General features: G+C 51.0%; 1 protein-coding gene across 1 annotated transcript in view; it reads right to left on the bottom strand.

The window, feature by feature from the left end:
• The window catches only part of DAG1 (dystroglycan 1), a 66,769-nt gene extending 58,979 nt beyond the window's left edge, over window positions 1-7,790 (bottom strand). The window contains exon 1 of the mRNA XM_040994474.1: window positions 7,714-7,790. The gene's annotated coding sequence lies outside the window, so the exon portion shown is untranslated. The remainder of the gene's footprint in view (window positions 1-7,713) is intronic.
• Between the last annotated feature and the right edge of the window lie 12,231 nt (window positions 7,791-20,021).

Below are 20,021 nucleotides of genomic sequence, written 5' to 3'. Positions count from 1 at the left end.
CAGAATCACAACTCTGTTACTCCAGAAAGCAACAGTTTCAAATACTTACATGGTGCAAACACTTAGTCCTTGCCACCCATATGGGGGAGTCGGAATTAGCTCTAGGTTCCTGGTTTCAACATTTGAGGAGTCGACCAATGGATAGGAGATGCCTCTCTGCCTTTCAAATATTTTTAAGTTTAAAATCCATCACCTCCTATCATGATTATAATTCTATAAAACTAGAGCTTTTTAATTTTTAAAAATGTACTTGCCTAAAATACGAAGTAACAGAAAGAAAAAAAACAGTGGGAAAAGGATCTTCCATCTACTGGTTTATTCCCCAAATGGTTACAACCTCCAAGTGTGCACCAGGTGGAGGCCTGGAGCTCCATCTGCACTACCCACATGAGTTGCAGAGACCTAAGTCATTGGATCAATGTCTGTCACCTTCCCAGGGACGTCAGCAAGAAGCTGGATTGGAAGAGAGCAGCCAAGACTTCAAATTAGCACTCTTAGGACACCATCATAAACAGTAACTTAATGCATTCTGTGCTGCAATGTCTTTTCTTTTTAAAATATTTTATTATTTTTATTGGAAAGTCAGATTTTTTTTGAAAGATTTATTTTTATTTTTATTGGAAAGGCGGATGGATATACAAAGAGGAGAAGAGACAGAGAGGAAGATCTTCCGTCCGATGGTTCACTCCCCAGGCGGCCACAAAGGCTGGAGCTGAGCCAATCCGAAGCCAGGAGCCTCTTCCAGGTCTCCCACACAAGTGCAGGGTCCCAAAGCTTTGGGCCATCCTCGACTGCTTTCCCAAGCCACAGACATGGAGCTGGATGGGAAGCGGGGCTGCCGGGATTAGAACCAGCGCCCAAATGGGATCCTGGGCGTGCAAGGCGAGGACCTTAACCACTGCGCCATCACACCAGGCCCTGGAAAGTCAGATTTACAAAAAGAAGCAGCCACAAAGAGAAAAATCATCCATCTGCTGTTTCACTCCCCAAGGGGCTTCAACTGGCTGGAGCTGAGCTGGGCCAATCCAAAGTCAGGAGTTTCTTCCAGGTGTCCCACACAAATGCAGGGTCCTGAGGCATTGGGCAGTCCTCAAATGCCTTCCCAGGCCATAAGCACGGAGCTGCATGGGAACCTGAACAGACACCCATATGGGATCCAGGGCATGCAGGGCGAGGACTGAGCCACAAGACTACTGAGCCAGGCCTGCAATGTCTTTTTAAACGTTTTGTTTATGTTCAGTTTTGTGTGAAAGGAGAGAAAACCGGAGAGCTCCTCCATGTGCTGGCTCACCCTCAAATCTCTGCAACAGCCAAGGCTAACCCAGGTCAAAGCCACAAGCCCAGAACTTATCTATGTTCCCACATAGGTGGCAGCAACCCAAGTACTTGAACCATCATCTGCTGCCTCTCAGAGTGCACATTAACAGGAAGCTGGATCAAGACACAAATTAGGCACTCCAATTTGGAATGCAGGCAGCCCAAGAGAAGACCTAATCATCATGCCAGACACCCTTCCCTAGAGCTATTTTAAGATTTATTTATTGCAGTCAAGGAAGACCTAAGACCTTAGGACCCTGCACCCACGTGGGAGACCCAAAAGAAACTCCTGGCTCCTGGCTTCAGATCAGCTCAACTCCAGTCATAGCAGCCACATGGGGAGTGAATCAGCAGATGCAGGATTGTTTGTCTCTCCTTCTCTCAGTAAGTCTAACTTTCCTATAAAAATATTTCTTAATTATTTGCTTACTTGAAAGGCATAGTTACTTGGAGAAACAGACAAAACACAATTTTTTTTTTTTAAGATTTATTGATTTTTATTAGAAAGTCAATAAGCAACATTACCTTCCCAGGCCACGAGCAGGGAGCTGGAAGGGAAGTAGAGTAGCCAGAACACCAACCAGGGCCCATATGCGATCCCAGCTCATGCAAGATGAGGACATTAGCCACTAGGCTACCACACTGGGCCCACAGAAAGACGTTCTAACCCATTGGATCACCCTCCAAATGGCGGCAACACGTGGAGCTGGGCTCGTTCACAGTCAGGAGTTTCATACGGGTCTCCCACATGGGTACAGATACCTAAGGACTTAGGCCATCTTCCACTGCTTTCCCAGACAAATCAGCAGGGAGCTGGATCTGAAGTGGAATAGTCAGGACTCAAAACAGGCACCCATTAGATACCAGCACTACAATTGCAGTTAAAAAAAATATATATAGACACACATATATATATATATGGTGGGGGGCACAGTGAGTAAGTTGCTGTTGTAACACCAACATCCCATATCATATCAGATTCCCAGTTTGAATTCCAGTTACTATGCTTCCAATGTAGCTCCCTAATATGTGTGGGAAAGCAAGAATATATGGCTCAAGTGCTTAGTGCCTGACACTTAGAACAGCTGGATGAAATTCCTGGCTCTCAGCTCAGCCAGGTCCAGGTCTGACTGTTTTGGCCACTGAGGAGTGAACCAGTGGATAAAAGTCTTCCATCTCTCTCCCTGTCACTATGCCTTTCAAATAAAATTTTTAAAATAAAGACACATTAGGGGCAGGTGCTGTGGCACAGCAAGATAAATCACTGCTTGGAACACTCATATTCCTTATCAGACTACCAGTTCAAGTTCTGGCTAATATGCATTTCCAATTCAGCTCCGTGTTAATATGCCTGGAAAGCAACAAATAGTGGCTCAAGTACTTGGATTCTTGCTACCCACCCAGGAGACCTGCATTAGAGTTCCTAGTTCATGGCTTTGTCCTGATCCAATTATGGTCACTGTGGGCATAAGGAAAGTAAACCAGTGGATGGAAGATCAAGCTACTGCTATGCACCCTGGAAGAGAGCAGAAGATGACTGAAGTACCCGAGTTCCTGACATCCAAGCAGGAGATCCCAGATGGAGTTCCAGGATCCGGGCTTCAATCTGTGTCAATCCCAGCTGCTATAGGAATTTAGGGAGTGTACCTAAAGACAGGTGATCTGTGTGTATGTGTGTGTTTATCTGCCTTGTAAACAAATAAACTAATTTTTTTTAAGTGTTCAGTGTTTTTAATTACAAAGTTCCAAATTCCCTAATTCATCTCACAAAGTCCCTTTCCGCATGCGGCCAGCATCCTTTCCGCAAGCTCCAGGGTCGAGGCACTTGATGGTGGCATGTAGCCACAATAAGCCCACCACCTGGCCAAATTGTAATTTTAAAAACTCATCTCAGGCCTGATGTAGAGACCTAATGGCTAAATCCTAGCCTTGCACATGCTGGGATCTCATAAGGACACTGGTTCTAATCCCAGCAGCCCCACTTCGCATCCAGCTCCCTGCTTGTAGCTGGGAAAGCAATCAAGGATGACCCAAAGCCTTGGGACCCTACAGCTGAGACAGACCTGATGGAAGCTCTTGGCTTCTAGCTTCAGAATAGCTCAGTTCTGGCCGTTGCGGTCACTTAGGGAGTGAATCATCGGACGAAAGATCTTCCAGTCTCTCCTCATATACATATATATATAACTTTACAATAAAAATAAATCTAAAAAAAAAAAAAAAAAAACAACCTGGTCTCTAGGCCTAAGTGCAATAACCTAGCGGCTAACATCCTCACCTTGAATGCAACAGGATCTCATATGCGCGCCAATTCTAACCCGGGCAGCCCCACTTCCCATCCAGCTCCCTGCTGGTGGCCTGGGAAAGCAATCCAAGATGGCCCAATGCCTTAAGACCCTATACCCGGGTAGGAAACCCAGAAGAATCTCAGGGCTCCTGGCTTCAGATTGGCTCACCTCTGGCTGTTGTGGCCACTTGGGGGGTGAATCATCCAACGGAAGATCTTCCTCTCTGTCTCTCCTCTTTTCTGCGTATCTGAGTTTCAAAAAAAAAACAAATAAATCTTTAAAAAAAAAAACTGGTCTCAGGCCCGGTGCAATGGTGTAGTGGCTAAAGTCCTTGCCTTGCACGCCCAGGATCCCATATGGGCGCCGGTTCTAATCCTGGCAGCCCCGCTTCCCTTCCAGCTCCCTGCCTGTGGCCCGGGAAGGCAGTGGAGGACGGCCCAAAGCTTTGGGATCCTGCATCCACCTGGGAGGCCGGGAAGAGGCTCCTGGTCTCTGCTTCTGCTCTCTTACCCCTCCTACTGGGGAAGACACTACCCCACTGAGAGCTTCCAAGGGGCTCAGCTAGGACTCAGCCTTCAGGTCACCCTTCTGTCACCTCTCTCCAGGGGGTACCTTACTCCAGATCCAGCCTATCCACACCCTGGCCCTCAGAGCCAGGCCCTTCCTCCCACCAGCCATTTCTGATCATCTAAGGACAGCCCCTCACCATCCTGCAGCCTAGATGGCCCCCTCTCTGCTCCAAATCTCTAAAGTTCTGCTCAGTGACTGGCAGATGCTACCCGCCTTCCTCCTCTTCTCACCAGCACTTTAAAAAGGTGAAGGCATCTGCTGGGGCATAGCATCTTTTAAGCTCCCAATCACCTGCAGAACCTACTTGTCTTGAGCTAAGCTGAGGACCTGTCCACCCCAGTTAGCTTCTGTCCTTGCTTCCCAATCAGTGACCAACAACCTCTCCATGCTCCACAGAAACACAGGAGGCTTGCTTCTTATGATCTGGAGTCAACCTCACCACAGCTGGACCCCAAGAAGGTCACACGGCTCCCTGTTCTTGCATAACTCCAAACTCCTCCATGCCACAGTGGCCCCAATTCAAGCTTCCAGAACACCCCATGCTCAGTCTCCTCTTTCCCCATCCTTTGTCTTTGCTTTTCTCCTCTCCTAGCACACAGCTGTGACCTTCCCGTCACCAGCTTCTTCACCAAAGCAGCCTTTCTTGAGGGTCAGCTCAAACCTGTTAAATTCCCCCCCGGACACAGAACCAAAGTTCCTGGGATGACTCGAGCCCAGTTCCCAGAGCAAGCAGCACAGACTCCAGGAAGGATCCCACTGGACCTTGGTTTTGAGAACGGTCCATCATCACACCCTTGCTGTTCTCTGCAAGATCCCTGACTTACAGACAACGAGGCTTAGGCTCCACCAAAGCACCCTACTGACACCCTACCCTTGCTTGCAGCTGTTCCACTCTTCACTCAGCTCCCCACTAACGTGCTATGAAGGCAGAAGACAGCCCAAGTACTTGAGCCGTGGCACCCACGAGGAAACCTAGATGAGGCACCTGGTTCCCCTCCCCTGGAACGCTGGTTATCACAGTGAATCAGGTGACAATGGATCCATCTTTCTCTGTGTACAAATGTATCTCCTTGTAACTGCCATTCAGATAAATAAACCTAAGACCAAAAAAAAAAATTCAAATTGGGTTCCAATTCTGCCAGTGCCATATGACAGTTATTTAACCCTGGGCACATTCCTTCTTCTGTGACTCAGTTTCCTCAGCCAAGATCCCAGGCTCTGATGAACCAGTGATGAACAGCAGAAACAGAGAAGGACCTGGGCTACAATTGAGGTTGGCCCCTCCTCTCCTGTCCCCAACCTGAGGACCTGGCAGGAAACATCAAAGCCTGAACTTGCTCCATCTTCCTCAACAGCTCTCCTCTCTCCAGGGCAGGAACCTGCTACACTCAAGAGGCAATGCAATGCCCCAGGTTCAAGCAAGAGAGGTTTTTACCCAATGCCAGACCTCCAATCTAAGCAGCTACACTAACAGAACACCAGCAAACCCGCCGGGCATCCAGCATTGCTGAATGCAGGTTTCTCCCTGCCCCGGGTTCCTGGTAGCCTCTGCACTATCCACCTAATAAGCCTCTCTTCTCCCAAGGTTCCTCCTCCAGCTCCCTCACCTCTCCTCGGTGTGCTGACTTCACTGCCAGAAATCCTGACCCTGTTTCCCCCTTGGCTACTCCCTAGATGGCCACCAGCTTTATCTTTCTAAACACAGGTCTGGATTAGGCCACCCAGCAGATTTACAGCATTCCTAGGTTCCAGCACCCTGAAGGATGAAGGAAGAACTGAGCACAACAAGGATGGCCCAGGGCTCCGGCCTGCCAAGCTGGAAGACTCCCTGGCACTATTTTAGGCACTCCTATACCCGTGGCTCCCTGTGCCCTAGCCTTGATGTCCCTCAGCTAATTCCTGCAGGTAAAAAAAAAAAAAAAACCTCACACAGCTCAGGAATTCCCTCTCTCCAGACCGCCTGGTGAGCACATTTAGTGAGCAATTACTATTAATCATGCAGGTTCCGGGGTTCTCTGATACCCCCGGGCCCCCCAAACTGCATTCCTTCAGGGAACAACCAGATACTTTTCCTTGGGTCTACAGGATCTACCACAGGGTTTTGCAAGTAGTAGTGAAGCCAAAGATTTTTTAACACACTTGAGCAAGTCAACATTTTTTTTAAGTAGCAAGGACTGTCCTCTGCCCTTCAGCAACAACTTTCATGTTCCAACCAAGTGTTCTTTATTTCCTGTGGCACCGTTCACTATGACCTTTACACAGAATCCCATAGGCCACGAACTGGCACACTCCATGCACCCAATGCCCAACTGAAATCGGATTTCTCCAACAAACAGCCCCTGAGCCCTCATAGGCACCCAGGCTATGAGCTCGCCTTCCTCAGCTGCAAGGCAATATAAAGTTCAACTCCAGATTCCAGCTATGGATTTTTTTTAAAATGCCTCCAAAAGTATGGTAAGGTCAAATTCTTTTTTGGAACAGGAACATTCCAAAATTATCATGTCTCTGAGCACTAAACATAGAGCAACCTGAAAAAAAAAAATGATCCCATCTACCCCAGACTTTTCAAAAACACCTGGAACCTTATTTTCCATCCTATACACACACTCTCAGCGAGTTTGGCTTCCACACTAGGAATCGCTTCTTTTCACTTTTTTTAGGGGAAAAGAGCAGGACGCACTTGGAACTTCAGAATTCCAGTGTAGGAGACACTGCCCCAGGCTATAGTACCAGGAGGGCAAAAACTTCATGACTCCTCACCGTCAAAACTACTTCACAAGTAATTCCTTTTACACAGATTAGGAGCTTTTCAAGAGACTAACAATGCAGTGTTACACACCATCAGTTGAGCCTGCTAATGAAATTCGCTCGGCATTTATGGGGGGGAAAAAAGGTTTTGTCTTTTCTCTGGGGATATCCTCCACACATATTGCACATATTCACGAGTGAACCCAGCATTTGCCATTACCAAGTGAAGAAGATGAGAAGGTAGTTAAGTAGGTTCCCAAAGGAGCTCAAGTTGGGGAGAGGGGACCCCCTCCAACACACACGCCCCCACCCAGGCTCTGAGTAGTTTCAAGGGAGAGGCAGCAGCCATGCCCTTCCCTGACTCCGGCCGGGGCCCGACGCCTCCGAGTCGGGATCTGGCCCAACTGGGCCGCGACCCCCCCAACTGGAAGCCCGGCTGGCGGCCCGCAGGCCGCGCACGCACACACACCCGCGGCAGACGAGCAGGCCCCGCGTTCCCGGGAGCGCGGGCCGGGCGATGGCCTGGTCCACCGCCGCTGCACGCAGCCCGGGCCTGGCCGCCCGAACGTTCCGAGCTTTGGCTGCTAGGACCAAGAGCGGAGGGGCGGCTCCGCCCGGGCGGCGCCGCCTCCTCACCCCGCAAGGACGTCCGCGGCCCGTGTCCCCGCCCCGGGGCCGAACCGCCAGCAGCAGCAGGTGTTCCCCCGAAGGCTCGGCCGGCAGCACCGACTGAGGGCCGTCCCCACCCCCAGCAGCCCTAGGCACGGCGGCGGGGGGCGTGCGGCGCACTCACCCAGCGCCGGCGGGCGAGCCGCGGCAGGTGTTCCCGTCCTTCCAGCCCCAGGACGCCGCCGCCGCCGCCGCCGCCACCACCGCCGCCGCCGCCGCCACCAAAGCCGCAGCCACCGCCGCCGCCGCTCCCCCGGGAACTCGGCGCGAAGCTGCTTCTGGCTGCCGCCCCCGAGCCCAAGGAGCGCGAGCGCCGCGCCGCAGCCTCCGCGCGAGCACGTACCGGGCGGTGAGAGGGCGCCGAGCGCGAGGGCGGGGCGCGCGGCCGGAGCCTAGCAACCGCCTGACACGCGAGGCCCGCGACCAATCCCGCCGCCGGCTCCGCGAGGCGCCGACGGGCCGTCCGCGCGCCGCCAGCTTCTGCCTGCGTCGGCCGCCCTGCAGCGCGCCGCACCCGCGCGCAGGCCACGCCCAAGCCCGGGCCTCTCTGCTCATTGGCCCGCCACGGCCAGGCCACGCCTCCCCGAGCAAGCCCCGCCCCCTCGGCCAGCCAGGTCCGTTCCGAGACACGCCCTGGCCAGTCCTGGTGGCCCGGAACGCTCGGGAAAAGGGAGGGGTGTGGAGTGCAGGGTGGCCGTGGAGGAAGGGCATCCCGCCTTAACCTCAGGCTTTTGCGCCTCCAAAACGAACCGGGGATGATCAGGCTTGGGGACCAGAGCGGACACAGCTGGCCACCCGTAGATGGCTTTCGGCCCTCCTAAATTTTTCCTCGAACGCAAATCTAGAGGTAATTAGAAGCCATGAAAAAAGCCGCCTCTGAATTGTGAAGGATGAAAGGCTGGTTGCCCTTACACTGATGGGGGAAACGGGCCAGGGCCCAGAGGGGTTAGCCCATTTCCTAAAGCCCTAGCCAGAAACCAGTAAGCACCACCTCAAGACCATCCCCAACCCCTCCCCCTTGCCTGGTGCCTCCTCAGGCGCCCAAAATAGCTGACCGCCAGAAGCACAGGTCACTCACTCCTGTGGCCTGCATTCTTTGGGTGGGGGTAAAGAGTGTACAAAGTGGAGCTATCTGCTGAGCTCTGGCCTTCTTCCTAGGGCAGAATTGAGCAGAGCGGAATTGAGCAGGGTTCCTCAAAAAGCTCCCAACAGACCACATGGGGCAGGGATCTGGGAATGGGCTCTGGGAAGAGCTCCCCTCCCTTCCACTCCCCACCCCCATCCCAGCAGAATGGTCCATTCACTCTTTGGCATGCGACCAGACTGGAATTCCAGCCCCTTACTCTCCTCCTTGAGCACGTTCTGAACCCAGAACTAACTGCCACCTGCCCAGGGCAATTGGGGGTGGAATGTTGGGGAAGCTGGGGTTGTCCCTGAATGCCAGATAGTTCTGGGGTTCTCCTGCTTTCACCTCCTCCTCAGGAGTGTCTGGGAAAAGCAAATTTCAGAAAGAACAAAACACAATTCGCCACTTCCCAAACCCACCTGCCTGCTTTCCATGGTCTCCAAACCTCATTCAGAGATAATAAAAACCAAGGGGGAAAAGAAAGCCTCAAATCATACCTTAGGTGTTAAAACTCAATGGCATCAAATCCATCTCTGAAATCTTGCTGCTTTGAGAAGCAAGACGTTATTTGGGTTTCTCTGCAGAATCTATTTTCCTCGTTTGCCCCTTCAGCTTCATCTGCCGCCCACCCCGAGCACAACAGACACTGCTTGGCAGCCTGAAGTTCTGCAAAGTTCAGCCTGAAAATTCATAAATATGGATCTCTGATTTTGAAAAATAAAAACACACCATGGGTGCAGACTCAAGAGGCACCCCCCACCTGTCACCCACAAAAGCAGCAGCAAACCACTCTAGACCTCATAGATGCCACAGGTGCCAGCTCTGTCTTCCTTTTTGACCTCGGCTTTGGTTAGATCGAGTATTAAGTCTCCTTCTGACCCCTAGCATCCCAGGGGGCTTTATGCCTAGGTAGCCCTAGAGCCTTGGTTAAGGGAGGTGTCCTGTCCAACTGGTACCCCAGGGTAGATGAAGCTCTGAGCCCAGAGAAGGAGCCAGAGTTTGTTTCCAGTCCTTTCCAGGCCTTGCTCCTACAGGTGTGAGGCTCCTGGAAGTCACAACTTTTAACTCGTGGCTAACCCTGAGATGAGCCAGGCTGAGCCTAACTCCAGCCCACTCTGAGAATCAGCACAAAGTCCTCACTCACTCTTGGAACCCTGCTGAGGATTCCAGGCCGGGCCTGGTATTCACAACCCATGGCAGACCAGTGTGGAGCAGGGAATGCCCAGGAGCAGCAGACACCCACAAGGCCTGGGCAAGACTGATCCAAAATGAGATTTTTCAGGCCTGACATCTTTCTCAGGCCTCCTGAGCTTTCAGCCCCTAGGGCTGCCTCCATTAAAATGCTTCCCCCCCAACCCCCACCCCAGTACACCCAGCTTTGTCCCTTCCCCTGCAGCATGAGTGCTGGACATCAACTGAGGCTCCACTTTGTAACCACTGCCTAATAACCTGCAGATAGCAGACTTTCTGCTTGAGAAGGAAGGAACTGGGCTACTCCCTGCCTGGCATCCCCTCTGGCCTCTCATGGGTCCAGGCTCTGTGCAAGGTCCAAGGCGAATACCCCAGTGTTTGCTTAGGGCTGATATGATTTGAGTTGAGACCTTGGTTCCAGCTCCGACCAAATCCAGTGTATGTTTACATGCCCAGAGCATTCCTCTAATTCTAGAATTCCGGGACTTTTGATTCTGGCACATTCCTGAAAAACAATGTTGGACCTCAGGTTTTCCCCCAAGGAGGAGGAAGACTACTGCTGCTGCTGATCCATCCTCCAGGCCTGATCAAAATGGGCAGGAACCAGTGCTGACCAAGGGTGGAGGCGCCTGACCCAAATGCCAAGCCTGAAGGCCTGCCCAGGGTAGTAGGCTGGAAAGCAGGGTCAGCCCAAGCCCGGCAAGGGAGGGGTCCCTTTTGTGTGGGTGTAACAGAAGGGAGATTGTCTGGCAGCTGTGCCAAAGATAAAGGGCTGGTGAGTTAGTCTGGAAACTGTAGTAGGCGTGTTTGCAGGTCACCGCCACACTTTCCATAAGCCAGTTCGTTCCCTATAGGGCCCACCTCCCCAGCACTGCCATCAGAGCCCCTTAATACAAAGCTGGCACAGGGACTTCCTCCAGCTTCCACACCTGGCCATTTAGAAATAGAGTCCTGTGGAATAGGAAACCCATAGCAAGGGTAAGCATTGGCTGGATTAATTAAAGACAAGGCAGCTTGCTGCAGCCGTTAAAATGCCACCCCGGATGACTGTTCTGAAGTGTTTGGTTTCCCATCAGAGCTCGGCTACCAATTCTAGCTCCCTGCTACTACTTCATAACCTGGGAAGCAGGAAGGGATGCCTCAGGGGAGCATGCCACCCATGTAAGAGACACAAATTGAATTCTAGACTGCTAGCTTTGGCCTGGCCAGCCCTGACTATTGTGAGCATTCTGGCAGTGAACCAGTGGATGAAAAGCATTTCTGTCTTTCTGCCTTTCAAAAAAAATGGAAATTAATAAATAAAAATTAAATAAAAGACGTTGCTTCCCTTGGGCAGACACATGTCTGATTTCCCCTCCTTCAGCTACCTTCTACTTCCCTGCTAGCCCTGGGGATAAGATAGTTCCCCCAAGGCCAACTTTGGGTGGCTTTCCCCAAACACTGGGCCTATGGCCTTGAACACTGGACTAAACACCAGATTAAGTGTGGTCCAGCTGGTCAGGCGGTGAAAACAAAGCCAAGGGCTCCAATGGGTGATGGCATTCAATCACTGACTGCTTAGAGCAGAGTCCTGGGGGTACCAGACTCTGGACTCAGTTACGTATCCAATTCAGGGCTCTTTTGGGGACTCAGGGGAGCAGAAACACCCTCTTCTCTAAGAGCTGGCCTGAGACCTGGGCCTGTCCCTCTCACAGGTGCAGACAAACCTCTGTGGTCCCTTAGAGACAGTGCCCAAGTCCCCAAGAACAGCTGATCCTGATGCTGCCCTCATGGTTGGAACTGAGACTTGTAGGAGCCAAGTGAGCAGCTATGTTTTTGTTCCGGGCTGGCTTGTAGAGCGTGTGGGAGCCACCCCCCACCTTTGTACTGCAGAATCTCCAATATTTGTGGAGTGAAGGAGAGGGGTCCCTCCAAGTCATTTTGAGGTGAGCTGATAAAGAGGTAAAGGCCAGGCTCATGTGTCCAGGTAGGGGCAAAGCCCTGGCTGGAACTCAGAGCTGAGTTCCCTGTAACCTTGTAGAAGCCGGTTGCCCTTTCTGGGCTCTTGGTCAGATGACAGCATGGGTGGGTTGTGGCCTGCCTGCTCACTGAAAGTGACGCAAGACCATGCTATATGACTGAGTCAGAGCCAGAGTGACACATCCATCCATGTGTTGGTCAATCCACAGATATTTAACAAGTCGGTTGTGTGCAGAAAAAGAGCAAGCATTTAAAAAAAAAAAAAAAGACAAGACCTGCCATTGGGGAACCCAAATCCTAATATGATCAAATAGGTAGCAAATAAATAAATACAGGTGGAAGGGTTGGAGGTTAGGAAGGCTGCAAGGGGCTGGGGCCATACACAGGGCAGGTGCTCAGGAAGTGAGGAAGGAATGCCTAGGTTTCCCACGGAAGCTCTGGAACTAGCCCGAGAGGGGCAGCCCAGGAGGAAGTGGGCTGGGCGGGTCTAAGGCATCAGGGAGCATTTGAAAAGGGGTGGGGGAGGGAGGTGAGACCCCCCTGATGGGAGGGCAGGCTTCAGAACTGGATATCACCCCACTAAGGTTTGCCAGGAGTGTAGGCAAGGGACTTGGAAGCAGAAAGGTGGGGCCTAGGAGGAGAAGAGAGGGGAAGGTGCCCTCAGGCCAGCTGCCAGGAATGTGGTGGGGTGAGGGGTGAAGGGGCAGCAGTTGGACAGCAATCTTCAGCCTCCCTTCCTCTGGGAGGTGGGAAAAGAGGGAGCAAAGATAGAGGGGCGGAGGGAGCAGACTGGGATGGGAGCCGAGGTGGAGGTCTTGTTGGGAGGGGCACCAGGCGCCTTAGAAGTCAAGTCAGAGCACGCATTTGGAGAAAAACTTTCTCATTTTTCCCTGCCTCCACCTGGGCTGGAATGTGGAGAGGCTGCTCCTCTGCTTCCAGCCTGTGCGGAGGGGGAGAAAGGAGGAGGGGAAGAAGGGAGGGGAGAAAGGGGAAGGGAGGAAGCGGCACCCCTGTGGTGGGAGGAAGGGCTCCCCTGGGTTTGGACAACTGCTGCTAAGTGCCCACAAGTAAGGACTTGGGGAGGGGGGAACCTGCACAGCCATCTAGGGGAGGCACCAGACCCAACTGTCCTGCCTGGGGAAAGGACTGGGCCAATGTGCAGACTGCGGACAGTTTGGGAGAGTTGGAGGTGGGGGTAAGGTCCTGCCCCCAGAGAGATTCCAGGGCATCCCCCAGCCGGCTGAAGAAGACAAGTGTTTTGTGACCTAGCAGGTGTAAGGCTTCCGCTTCCTGCCAGCTGCTCCCTCCCATCTTCTTCCTACTTACCACCCAGGTTGCTGGCCTTTTGAATGTCCCAGAGTCCTGGCTGGGGTCACCTAGGAATGAGTGTGGCCCCCAAAGCAGGGGCTATTTCCCTCAGATGGGCTCACTGTATTTGAGCTGGCAAAGATACACTAGGGACCACAAAGGCCTGAAATGAAAAGAACGTGGGGCTAGACTCAGGACAGGCCCTTATAAGAAGGAGGGGCTGTTGTGGCTGTAGTGGTGGTCCAGCAAGTTAAGCTGCTACTTATGATTCTGGCTAGCATTCTGTATCAGAATGCAAGTTTGAGTCTTGATTATTCTGCTTCCCATGTAGTTTCCCGCTAATACATCTGAGAAGGCAGCAGAAGCTGACCCAAGTGCTGCTCCCCCTGCCACCTGTGCAACAGATGCAAAAATTTCTGGCTCCTGGCTCTGGTCTGACCCATCCCTGGCTGCTGTGACCATTTGGAGACTGAACCAGCTTATGGAAGATCTGTATTACTCACCCTCTTTGTCTCTCCCTATGTGTCATTTTTGTCTTTCATTTAAAATAAATCTAAATAAATCAATCAATCAAAGAAGGAGGGAAAGACCTCAGCTTGAATCCAGGGTGGTAGGAGTGGGTATGGGGGTGGCTGTCTTACAGAGCCCTTGACTTGTCCCCAGGACCATACAAAGCCCCTTTCATAGTGGATGAAGAATTTTCCCCAAAAAAAGATGAAAAGACAGATTTCATCATGGCCATGTCCCAGGGCAGTGAGGGACTGTGGCCGCTGGTATAACATGAAGGTGGGGACTGGGTGAGAGAGGAAGGATTCTCTGCCAGGGGTTCCTGGGCCTCAAAGCCAGGCCAAGCAGCTGTTCTACTCCCACTGGGAGGATGCCAAGCAGAAAAGCTAGCCTCAGCTGACCCCCTGCCTCGCTCTGCTCTGGACCTGCCCATACTCCCTCCGCCACCTGGGACCCTTCATGATTGCCTCTCAGGCAGCAGCTCTGATCCCTGTGTTGGGGTAGACAGAAAAGTGGGAATGCACACTTGCTGCCCTGCAACCCTAAGACCAGACTCCTTTGTAAGAAGCAAATGACTCACACAAGGCAAAACCCAGGATTACCAGTGGGCCTGGGGTTGAGGCCCCAAGGGTTGGTTATACAGACAGGGAACCCCTAATGCCTGTGTCTGGCTGATTGGAACCTTGAGCAAACATTTTTCTCTCTCTTTTCCCTTCACACTTGTGGAGCAGAGCTTCGCAGAGGGCTACGAGGAATTCTGGATTCTGTTTTCTTTCCTACCCAGAAGGGCCAGGACACAGGATGGATAAGGAACAGAGCACAGAAAGGCAACCCAAGGGTGGGAGAGCATGTGGGATGGGTTTCTAAGCTAGTCAGAGTGGCCACATGGAGGAGGATGGTCTCCAGGGCAATCCAAGAAAAAGGAGAGCAGTTGGTTCCTTCCCAAACCCCCATGCTAGCCTTTCCTTTCTGGAGAAATTCCAAATTATCTGAACAGAGATCCAGGACTATAGATGCCTCTATCATAGTTTCCTCCAAGAAATCCCCCTGGTCACCTCCCCCAGTGCCCTTCTACCCTCACTGGTTTTCTGTTCCCACGGCCCCCTCACCTGCTGCCGCCACCCCCAGCCTCCCTCCCTCTGCCTTGCAGCTGTTCCCAGACAGCTGTATCTATCCAAGAGTGACACTGCCCCCACCACCACAACCACCGCCTGATCTGCCAGGACATCCTCCCTCCCCTGCCTAGATGGCTCTGCTGACCCACTCACAGCCCTGCCTTTCCAATGTCCTTGGCTTGAAATCCCACAAGCTACCACGGCCGGGGGCTGCCCACATCGCTTGCCAAAAGAACAGCTGCTGTTGCTCCCAGGCCCCTCAAGACCAAGGTCTTGCCCTGTCTCCTGGCAGCCCTGCAGGGAGATACCAATCTCTACCTCGCCTGCCCTCTTGTCTTCTGGGACATTGGTTTTCTAAACACTTTTTCCCCATGACAGGACGGTGACCTGCAGAGAAGGGGGGGGGACGGACAAGACCTGTCCTCTGCTGGATTTGGCCCTGAGCACCCTGCTGACCAGCCACTGGGTCAGCCACCCAGAGCCCACATCGAAACCCAAACTCCACTGAGGTCCTCCCTCCATAGTCAGGCTTCCTCCAGGTTTCCAGCTGCAAGAGGAACAAGGAACTCTCATTTTGCCCCTACCTGCCTTCCTGGTCCCATCCTTTCCTCTGGTTTTATTTTATGATTGTCTGTTTGGCAAATCTTTATTCAATTATTTGAAAGGCAGACCCACACGGAGACAGAGAGGAAAGTCCTCAAGGCCTTGGGACCCTGTAGCCATGTGGGAGACCCAGAAGAGGCTCCAGGCTCCTGGCTTTGAATCAGCTCAGCTCTGGCCATTGCAGTCATTTGGGGAGTAAACCATCGGTTGAAAGATCTTCCTCTCTGTCTCTCCTCCTCTCTGTATATCTGACTTTGAAATAAAAATAAATAAATCTTCAAAAAAAAAAAAAAGATTTATTTATTTTGGGCCTGGTGGCCTAGCTAGTGGACTAGTGGTAGCGACACCTAGTGGCATGTGCCAGGATCCCATATGGGCATCAGTTCTAATCCAGGTGGACCCCACTTCCCATCCAGCTCCCTGCATGTAGCCTGGCGAAGCAGTCAAGGACGGCACAAGACCTGTTTTGTTTTAAAGTAATGACTTTATTAATAAATATGCATCCGTATGATAATGATGTAGATACGAATCTTGAACATTACTCCATTATCATACATGTAACTGCATACAAGCAACTCAAGTTCATAGACATGAAAACACACACAGTTATCTCTTCAGAGGACAGCATGTTTACTATTAGGTAATTGATAATTATCTTTCTCCATAATTATCTGTGGAAAAGGAAATTGTGAAAACTTAAAGAATCAAAGTGAACTGATTATCTTAAATTACAAACTTGAATTACTCCAACATTAAGTTTTCCAAAAATTAGGGCCTGGTGCAGTGTAATAGCCTAGCGGCTACGGTCCTCACCTTGCATGGACCAGAAACCCATATGGGCACCGGTTCTAATCCCACCAGCCCAGCTTCCCACCCAGCCCCCCCGCTTGTCACCTGGGAAAGCAGTCAAGGACAAGCCAAAGGCTTGGGACCCTGCACCAACATGGGAGACCCAGAAGAAGCTCCTGGCTCCTGGCTTCAGATCAGCTCAACTCCAGCCGTTGGGGCCACTCAGGGAGTGAATAATCAATGGACAGAAAAACTTCCTCTCTGTCTCTCCTCGTCTATGTATATCTGACTTTCCAACAAAAATAAAATATATCTTTTTAAAATTTTTTTCTAAAAATTAACCATGTAGTATTGTCAGAAATTTGTGTACTTAGGAGCAGGAGGGCAAAATCAGTGAAAGATTAAGATACATTCTAAAGTTTAACAGCATAAAGTTAAGTCATAATAAAAACAAAAACGTAACAGCATCAGCATTTATGTCCAAGGAGAAAAAACAAAAACATTTTGAGTAACTTGTGAATTCTCCTATTTCACTAGAACTGGGCCATAAAATTTTACTGCATACAGAGACAATGAATACTGGTAACCTTGAAAGTCCCCTGAATTCTTCGATAAATAAATCTTAGCAAAAAAAATCAAATAAATAAAAACAAAAACAAAACCAGAAGTCACAGCTGGGACAGCTGAGCAGCATGTGTTTTAGTTGTGGCTGGGTGGGGGAAGCTGCACACAGGGAGAAGGAAGCTGCGAGGAGGCCCAGGGTGCAGAGACAACCTTCAGAGGAGGTACCACAGTGGTTCTTGCAGAAGCAGTGGCTAAGCTTTCTGCTGCCTTGGTGAATTCCCAAGAGGGGTTCACTAACAGTAGGGCATGTTCAGACCTGGCTAGATGGACAGGAATGGAGCAAAGGTGACTACCCAAGCAGGCCTCAACTAAACGTCCTAGACTTTGCTGGGACTTGCCTGACTCTAAGCGGAAGGATCTTGGTGTGGGGGCCAGGAGAACTGACAAGATCACCAGCTGGGTCCTGCATTCCCCCACAGTAAAGTCATCTCATTAGGGATTCCTTTCGTCAGGGGGATAAAGTGTGCCTACGGGGAGGCCCAGAGCTGGGCCTGGAGTGGAATGGAGTGACTTCAGTTGCAGGATGTGGATCCCAGGAAAGACAGAGTGCATGAGCATTCCTACGCTTCCTGTTCCCAGCAGCTGCAGGAAACTGCTCCAAGGCCCCCAGCTCTCCTAGCCACGGACTGGAAAAAATCTGCTTCCTGCCCTTCTTTGGGATTGGATACAGAGTCCTGAACAGGGTGGCTGAGTGCTTCATGGCAAGCCCCAGGGAGACTGTAGGGCTGGAAGCCAACAGTGGGAAAAGCCACGCAGGCCTGTCTGGAGTTGGAGACTGGGAACACCACGGATTGCATGACCTGAGGCAAGGTCCCCAGCCTTACAGACCTCTGCTATCTAAACAGCTATGGACAAGTTCCCAAGGAAAACATTTTCCTACACATTCTTTCTTGTCAGAGGTTTAAGAGTTCCCGAAAGCTCTGCCATGCTTATTTGCAGCCTTGCAGCCCTGACTGTGTGCCAAAACCCAGAACAATTCCTGGCTCTGTGAGGCTTGGGCCTGCTCCTGGCCATCTGGACTTTCACTGCCCTCTAGAGTCTGAGGGCTTGGATTAGGAAAGCCCCCTAACCACCTCCTTGAAGCTACTTTGAACCAACCTTTATAAACAACCAAATAAATGATGACAGTGAGAAAGACAGTTGTGGGCTGTCCCATTCACAATGGACCTCCTAGGACTCTGGATACTATTGGCTCTTCCTCTACTTCCTGCCTAACCAGACGAGTTTGGGGATAAATATTGAAAAGTGTAATGTTTGTATCTATTTTTTACTTGAAAAGAAGAGCAAGAGAGAAACAAATGTCCTCATCTGCCACTTCACTCCCCAGATGCCCTACAAGGGGCAGGCCTAGGCCAGGCTGAAGCCTGGAGACAGAATCCCATCTCCTGAATGGGTGGCAAGGACCCAAGCACTTTGGCCATCATCTATGGTTCCCAAGTTACATTAGCAGAGCTGGATCAGAAGAGTATCCATGGCCTGGTGCGATGGCCTAGCGGCTAGGGTCCTCACTTTGAACACGCCGGGATCCCATATGGGTGCCAGTTCTAATCCCGGCAGCTCCACTTCCCATCCAGCTCCCTGCTTGTGGCCTGGGAAAGCAGTTGAGGATGACCCAAAGCCTTGGGACCCTGCACGCACCCATGTGGGAGACCCATAAGAAGTTCCTGGATCCTAGCTTCGGATCAGCATAGCATCGGCCGTTGTGCTCATTTGGGGAGTGAATCATCGGACGGAGGATCTTCCTCTCTGTCTCTCTTCCTCTCTGTATATCTGACTTTGTAATAAAAATAAATAAATTTTTTAAAAAAGCAGATTTTATTCAGAGAGAGAGCAGAATCTTGTTTATTCTAGTTCACTACCCAAATGGCCCTAACAGCTGGAGCTGAATCAATCTGAGGCCAGGAACCAGAAGCTTGTTCTGGGTCTGCCAGCTGGACACAGAGTTCCAAGAACTTGAGCCATTCTCTGCTGTTTTCCCAGGTCATCTGCAGACAGCTAGATCAGAAGTTGGATGTCAGTGCTTGCAAGTGCGGGATTAGCATGTTGCGCCATCGCTGGCACATTACTTATTTGTTTATTAATTTTTTTATTGAAAAGATAGATTTACAGAGAGAAGGAGATATAGAAAAAGAGGTTTTTCGTGTGTCTGAGTCACTCCTCAAGTGGCCGCAACAGCTGGAAACGAGCCAATCTGAAGCCAGGAGCTAAGAGCTCTGGGTTTCCCACCTGGGTGCAAGATCCCACTGCTTTTAGCCATTGTCTATTGCTTTCCCAGGCCACAGGCAGGATGGGAAGTGGAGCAGCCAGGACACAAACTAGCATCCATATGGGATCCCGGCACATGCAAGGCAAGGATTTTGTTACTAGGCTATCTCGCTGGGCCTGTACCTTATATATTTTTATATGAGACAGTGATATAGAGACAAACTGATACTTTTCACTTGTTGGTTCCTTATCTAAATGTTTACAATAGCTGGTTTTTGGCTAGACTGAGGTTAGGAGCAAGGGCCACCCCTTAGTGGGTCACAGGAGCCTAAGGACTTGGGCCATCATCTGCTACCTCACAAACTGCCTTAGCAATAAGCTGGGCAGAAGCAGAGGTTCAAGATCACAACCCAGGACTCTAATATGATATTCAGGTGTTCCAGGCAGCAATTTTACCTGTGTCACAACAAGCACCATTGATGGGATTTTTAAATTGGAAAGTCAGATATACAGAAAGGAGAGACAGAGAGGAAGATCTTCCATCTGATGATTCACTCCCCGAGCTTCCTCAACAGCCAGAGCTGCACCAATCTGAAGCCAGGAACCTCTTCTAGGTCTCCCATGTGGGTGCAGGGTCCCAAGGCTTTGGACTGTCCTTGACTGCTTTCCCAGGCCACAGGCAGGGAGGTTGATGGGAAGTGGAGCTGCTGTGATTAGATACCAGTGCCCATATGGGATCCTGGCACATGCAAGGCTAGGACTTTATTCACTAGGCTACTACACCAGGCCTCCTACCCGCCGCTTTTTTGTATTGGAATGTCAGGTATAACAGATACACAGAAAGACGGAGACAGAGTAATGGGGTTCTTGATATGATAGCTGTCTTTGTGAGAAGAGGAAATAAGATTATGCAATATGAAGAGATAAGGGCTCGAATGCAGTGGAAACTTGAATATCCAAGGTTCAATGGGCAAAGTCAGTCCAAACACCTGGAACTGATTTCGT

Source organism: Ochotona curzoniae, unplaced genomic scaffold, assembly GCF_017591425.1.
Source record: "Ochotona curzoniae isolate NIBS_2020 unplaced genomic scaffold, NIBS_Ocur_1.0 contig_908, whole genome shotgun sequence".
In the NCBI taxonomy this organism is placed as follows: Eukaryota; Metazoa; Chordata; class Mammalia; order Lagomorpha; family Ochotonidae; genus Ochotona; species Ochotona curzoniae.
Note: the sequence above shows the minus strand (reverse complement) of the source record. Positions and strands in the feature narration are given on the sequence as shown.